Raw genomic sequence first — 6056 nt, 5'->3', positions numbered from 1 at the left:
GGGATCAATAAGTCGTGTTGATTTATTCCCGGGATTTCACAAGCCCAGGGATCGGGCTGTACAATGATCCGTGGTGTTCTGACATGTTTGAAGATTTTTGAGTTGATTAATCTTGCCAAGGACAAATCCAAAGGCTACACAGGCATTTTCCCTGAAGTCATGAAATCAATGAGCGTAGTTCCCTGGACCAGAGTGTTCGTGCCTTAAAACCTGGTGGGATGCACAGGCTCTGGATGGGGGGGAGAGGAAATGCATGATTGGAGGTTCTGCACATGAGTTTCCTGTGGGCAAAGTGAACTCATAATCCCTAAACTTGGAAATCACTGACCTGGATAACCTTGGCCACCTCGTTTTCAGGCACACCTCGTTGCGCGCAGTGGCATTTACTGCATCTGCCGCTTGAGAGTGGTGCAGAGCCCACCCCTCCAATTGCTTGTCCTCAAGTTCTGTAAGTGAAAGGCTGCCATTTACTAAGGAATAAACCAGGGAAACCTTACCCTTAGAGGAAACAAAAACATGTGTTTCCTCGGAAGCAGCAAAACCCCTGGAGAAGTCTCTGAATGCCGGTGAGGACAATATCTAGAAAATACTTGTGGTGGTTGGAGTGTTTGCCATTTAAACAGTGAGTTGTTGCCTGAAGGATGCAGGGAATCCAATCTGGAGAAAGCACCACAGAGGTGACGAGACGGGGACACCTAGAACAGACGCATCCTGAAAGAAAAAGCCTGCTATGCGTAGCACAAGGCTGCAGTTTCCCTTGGGTCTTCAATTTAAAAAACACATACAGATCTCTTATAAGAGAACTAGAAGCCCCACTCGGCCCCGCCCACCTGCACGTGCCTTGATGTGCACGCAGCCGGTCTTTGGTCATTATGGCATCACGACCATTGGGTTTTTATTATGTAGATGCCACCCACAGATGGACTAGCTCTTACTGGTTTTAGAATGTATTTGACAGATGTCTACAAACAAGTCAAATTGAACACAGTGTGGTCAAATGAGTCCATGTAAACCATTCTGTGTTACATCTGGCTAAGGGGCTCTTGGGTTCATCCTGTGAATGAGGACCAACAAGAAAGGTAGTGTTACTTTAGCTCAATATCTAAGCATGGCTTTAACATTTTTATGGTTTTGTTTTTCTTATGTGAGTCATAGAACTGGCTCTGAAGGCAGTTCTTCCACAGGAGAATTTTAGAAAATGCCTTAGGCGCTGGCAGTATTGGAGCCAGTAGTCAGCCTCCTGAGGAGGTCACTAAGAGAGACTTAACCTGGGTGTGTAAAGGGTGGCACATTTGTGTAAAATCAGTCTTCCTCACTTAGTAACAGCTCCCTCCTAAAAGGCTGCCCCAAACCAAGGTTGGTGGCTATTTTTCAAATGTTATGTGAGTTTAATTCTCTGCCACTTGAGGAATGAGTCATTCCCTATAACTTGGCCCATGTTTGCAGGAAGGCGGGAGCTGGGAATGCAATCATCACGAAATCCTCCTATCTCTTCGGCATCGCTTGCTTTACCGTATGTGTCTCTGCCACACGAAATAATCACTTATGTCTGGAGAACATTTTACTTTCCAAAATATGTGTTATGGTTTGTGAAACTGCTTTCCATGTTCCAACTCTGGAAACAAAGGATCTCTACATGTTTTGACTGAGTCAGGATTTCCATTCTGAGGCATTAGGGCACCTACTAAAGGGTCAGATCCTATGTGGTGTCTGACAGGGTATTGTAGGAATAATCTGGAAGATGAATCCATCAGCGATTGACGGAAGATGAAACCGTCTTCCCTGTAGGCGATGCTGCAGCCGGACGGCTCCCTTGCCTTACCTGTTTAGTTACCTAATGCATGAACACACAGAAACTGCCGCTGCGGCCATTGGTGTGGGCTGGGAGGTCTCCACCCTCTTCCCTGTCAGAGCCTGTGGTCAGTGCAGTCAGTCGGTTTTCCCTCCTGCTCTGCCCAGGACGGTCTGGTTGAGGCCTGCTGTTCTGGCCTAACTAATGGTAGTGCTTTTTCTCCTCAGAAGTATGCAGGTTTGGACGATAAAACATCATCTCTCTCTGTAGGGCTTGTTTCAGCACAGGGCTGAGCATCTGAAACTTGGCCCCGGGCCACAGGCCTGCTCACATGCACCTCCCTGCCTTTGAAGCTTCATAGCACTGAGACCAGATCTCAGCTCTGCCCCCCAAGGCAGACTCTCCCTAATGATCTCCAGCCTCAGAGTGGCATGCTGTGCAGTGTCTCAGTGACAGGCACTGTGTTTGGGAGTGCAGGGGTGCCAGAAACAAGTCAAATGACAACCCTAAGACTAATCTCCCTTTCTCTCTTTCTCATCTATCTCACCTATTATCTACCTACTAGAGGCCTGGTGCACGGATTTGTGCACCGGTGGGTTCCCTTGGGCTGGCCTGCGGGGATCGGGCCAAAACTGGCTCTCCGACATCCCCCCAAGTGTCCTGGATTGTGAGAGGGTGGTGCTTGGGTGATGCACCCCAGAATAGGGCCCCCTCCTCTCTGGTTCCAAGTGCATCACCCGAGAACTGGAGCTGCCTAGTCACTGCAGCTCAGCAGCTCCTGTGTTGAGCATCTGCCCCTGGTGATCAGTGCGCATCATAGTTAGCAGATGGAGCATCTGCCCCCTGGTGGTTATTGCGTGTCATCTCTACCGGTTGGACGGTTGAGCAGTTGGACTGTTGCTTAGGCTTTTATAGTATATGTATATAGATCATCATCTGTCATCTGTTTATTATCTATTCATCCGTCATCTATCTGTCACCTGGCTATCTGTCCATTATCTATTCATCATTCATCTATCAACCATCTATTATCTACCTATCTGTCTACCTATCTATCCATCTGTGTATCTATCTATTCATCTGCCTATCTATTGTTAATATCCTGTGAAATAAGATCCTTGGGGATAACTCAGGAGGAGGAGGGAGCTTGGTTTTGCCTATGGTCCTGGAGCCGGGGGTGCTGTGGGCCTGGTGCAGCCTCTGTCCCTGAGGTCGCTCACACACCAGGGAGCAGCTTAAATAGTGGCTCTCATAAGTGCTCCCCTCCCGGAGGGAGCCTTGATCCAGTCACTCTCTTGCTTATCACCCTGCTGTCCTCGGCGACAGCCACACTGGCTCCATACTTTAAATGGAATAGGCTAAAACTGCACGTTGTGAGGCTTGCACAGCAGGGAGATGGGAACAGAGAGATGGAAGGGGTCCTTAAAGTGACTGAGGTGTGCTTGGAATAAATTGCATGGCTTTTCCATGCAGACAGTGGGAGATTGTGGCCACCTGAACCAGCTGTCCTGGGGGCTGAGGACAGCAGGGCAAGCAGGGGCCAGGGGCCAGGGCCTCAGTGACTGCAACCTGCTCTCCATTTTTCTTAGTTCTGTGTCATCTCATGCTGGGTTTCCCTCTCTTGTTTGTCGCATATGTGACTCAAACACTAGACTGTGCATGTGTGTATTTACATATTAAAATATATTTATGTTATATAGGATATAATATATCATCTATACTAATAATAGCCTAGGTCAGTGGTTGGCAAACTGCGGCTCACGAGCCACATGCGGCTTTTTGGCCCCTTGAGTGTGGCTGTTCCACAAAATACCATGTGCAGGCACGCACGTACAGTGCGATTGAAACTTCGTGGCCCATGCGCAGAAGTTGGTTTTCAGCCTGGGCGAGTCTGTTTTGAAGACGTGGTGTTAGAAGAAGTGGGGGGTGTCGGTCGGTCGGGCGATAAGAGACGCAGTGCAAGCGGGCCGTGGGATACGCGAGACCTCCGGCTCTGGCCTACGCTTTGGGGCAATCCATCAAGGAGCCCTGGATGGGTGTGTGGGGCCTACCTCTTTGCGGCGATAGATTGTGGGGCTTCCGCACTGTAAGAGGGCACAGGCCAGGCTCCCCACCTCCCCACAGTGCATGAATTTCATGCACCAGGCCAATAGTTATCTAATAATATGTCATAATGCATAGTTATAGTATACATTAATAATTATCCTATATAATAAAAGCCCAGTGACCATAACGGTGGAATGACCAGAATGACTGGCTGACCAGTCGCTATGATGCGCACTGATCACCAGGGACCAGACGCTCAATGCAGGAGGAGGGGGAGTGGGGGCACAGAGAGGCCTGGAGGCGCACACTATGGCCCAGGGATCCCAGGAACTGCAAACCCATAACTTGCTTTCCAATAAAAAAATAAATTGTAAAAAAAAAAAAAAAAAGCCACCGACATCACCATCCTGGGAAGAACAGCTCCAGGAGGGAGAGACCTCCCCAGGCCCCGCCCAGCCTGGCTGGCACACTGCGGGCTTGCAGGGGCTCACTGGTGACGTGCAGGAAGCGCAGTCCCTCCCACTCCAAAGCTGGTCACACCAACAGTTGCTCCTTGTCCAGCTCCATGGCAGATGCAGTGCTTCTGGGCAGCCTCAGCTCCGACTTCTTGCCTGTCCCTGCATATACTACGTGCACTTGGGGGCGTGGCTTTGGCCTCCCTGGCCAATAGTGCCGCAGCACAGACACCAGGGCTGGCTGGGCATTGATTTGGCCGCTGACTGGCATCCATGTGCAGTTAGTTACACTGTGTGTTTACATTTGTAGGGAAGCAGGCCAGCCCACTCCTGCCGCCTGCCTCACCTTCTAGGCTAAGAAAGGCCCGCTGATCTCTGTGCTTCTCCTTCCATCCGGAATCAAAACCTCTTGGGGATGAATGATCCCAGAGATGGCCCCAACACATGATCGGTGTCACTGTCATTGTCACAGACATTCCCAGTCATTACAACCCATTCCTCAGCCCACAGTGCCTTGCTCTACCCACTGCCAGTCCTCACCTGTCACTCCCTGAGGACCACCTTATGTTATCCTATCTGAAATGTGAGCAAGATCTCATATGCACCCCTGTCGATAGCTCCCTTGCCTACCTTTCTTCCTCTAAAAACCTTGCACTTTAAAAATATATATTTGATTGATTTCGGAGAGGGAAATAGAGATAGAAACATCAGTGATGATGGAGAATCATTGCTTGGCTGCCTCCTGCACGTTCCAAACTGGGGATCGAAACCTTCCCTGGCCCCTCCCCTCATCCCTCCCTGTCCAGCAGGCCCTGGTGGCGGTGTGGCACCGAGGGAAGGAGGAGGGGGGGCCTGGGGAACTGTGGGATGGCGGGGTGCTGAGGGCAGCATCAGTATCTGGTGTCTATTCCTTCTGCACCCTGCCCAGTGACCATCATCTCCTCTCCCGACCCCACCGGGGCCTTCGGGCCTCAATTGGCCTGGCCCTGATTGGCCCTGATCGCCCGCCAGGCCTAGGGACCCCATCATTCACGACTTTCGTGCACCAGGCCTCTAGTACATTATAGTTACATTACACATGCATAATTAATAAACATAATTATATATTTTATACTATATAACATAAATATAAATACATATACATGCATGTGCATAATCTAGTGTTATAACATATAGTATTTCATATAAATATAATATGCTAATATGAAATGTTACATAATATATTCATTATATTATTTACAGATATTTTACACTTATAAGTATATAAATTAATTAATCAGCAAGATGCCTCACTGTTGATTAATTTATGCACAAGGCTCTATACTCAATGGGCATTTCATTATTAAAAATCTTTATTCCTTTTTCATTTCCTCTTGGCCTTCACTAGGTAGGGGACCTGAATTCACAATAATAATCTATTATAATAAGCCTTACTAAAAGGTTAAGAACCATTCCTTTTGAGGGTAAACGCCCTGGAAAGTGAGTCACCTAGATAAAGATGCAAATGAGCATTTCTACATTTCTTGATCTTTTCTATTCTCTGGGTAAAAGAGAGATGCGTTTAGAATTGAAAGGTGATTATTTGGGGGTTCCAGGCAAAAGTGAGCACTTGTATGCTGATTGACTCACAGTCCCTCTGGTGTAGTAAGATGTCACTAATGGGAAGGAAGAAGACTGGATTAAGCTGTGCTTATCAGTTGTACTTTATATATAGCAAAAGCAGCATGGGTGTGCCTGGGGAGACGGCTGCCGTGACAAGAGTG

At 48.3% G+C, this 6056-nt stretch overlaps 1 protein-coding gene across 1 annotated transcript in view; it reads left to right on the top strand.

The window, feature by feature from the left end:
- PFKP (phosphofructokinase, platelet) overlaps positions 1 to 6056 on the top strand; it is a 63772-nt gene that overhangs the window by 26020 nt on the left and 31696 nt on the right. The window lies entirely within an intron of this gene.

Source organism: Myotis davidii, unplaced genomic scaffold (assembly GCF_000327345.1).
Source record: "Myotis davidii unplaced genomic scaffold, ASM32734v1 scaffold194, whole genome shotgun sequence".
Lineage (NCBI taxonomy): Eukaryota > Metazoa > Chordata > Mammalia > Chiroptera > Vespertilionidae > Myotis > Myotis davidii.
The sequence above is the reverse complement of the archived record's forward strand: the minus strand, read 5'-3'. Positions and strand labels throughout refer to the sequence as shown.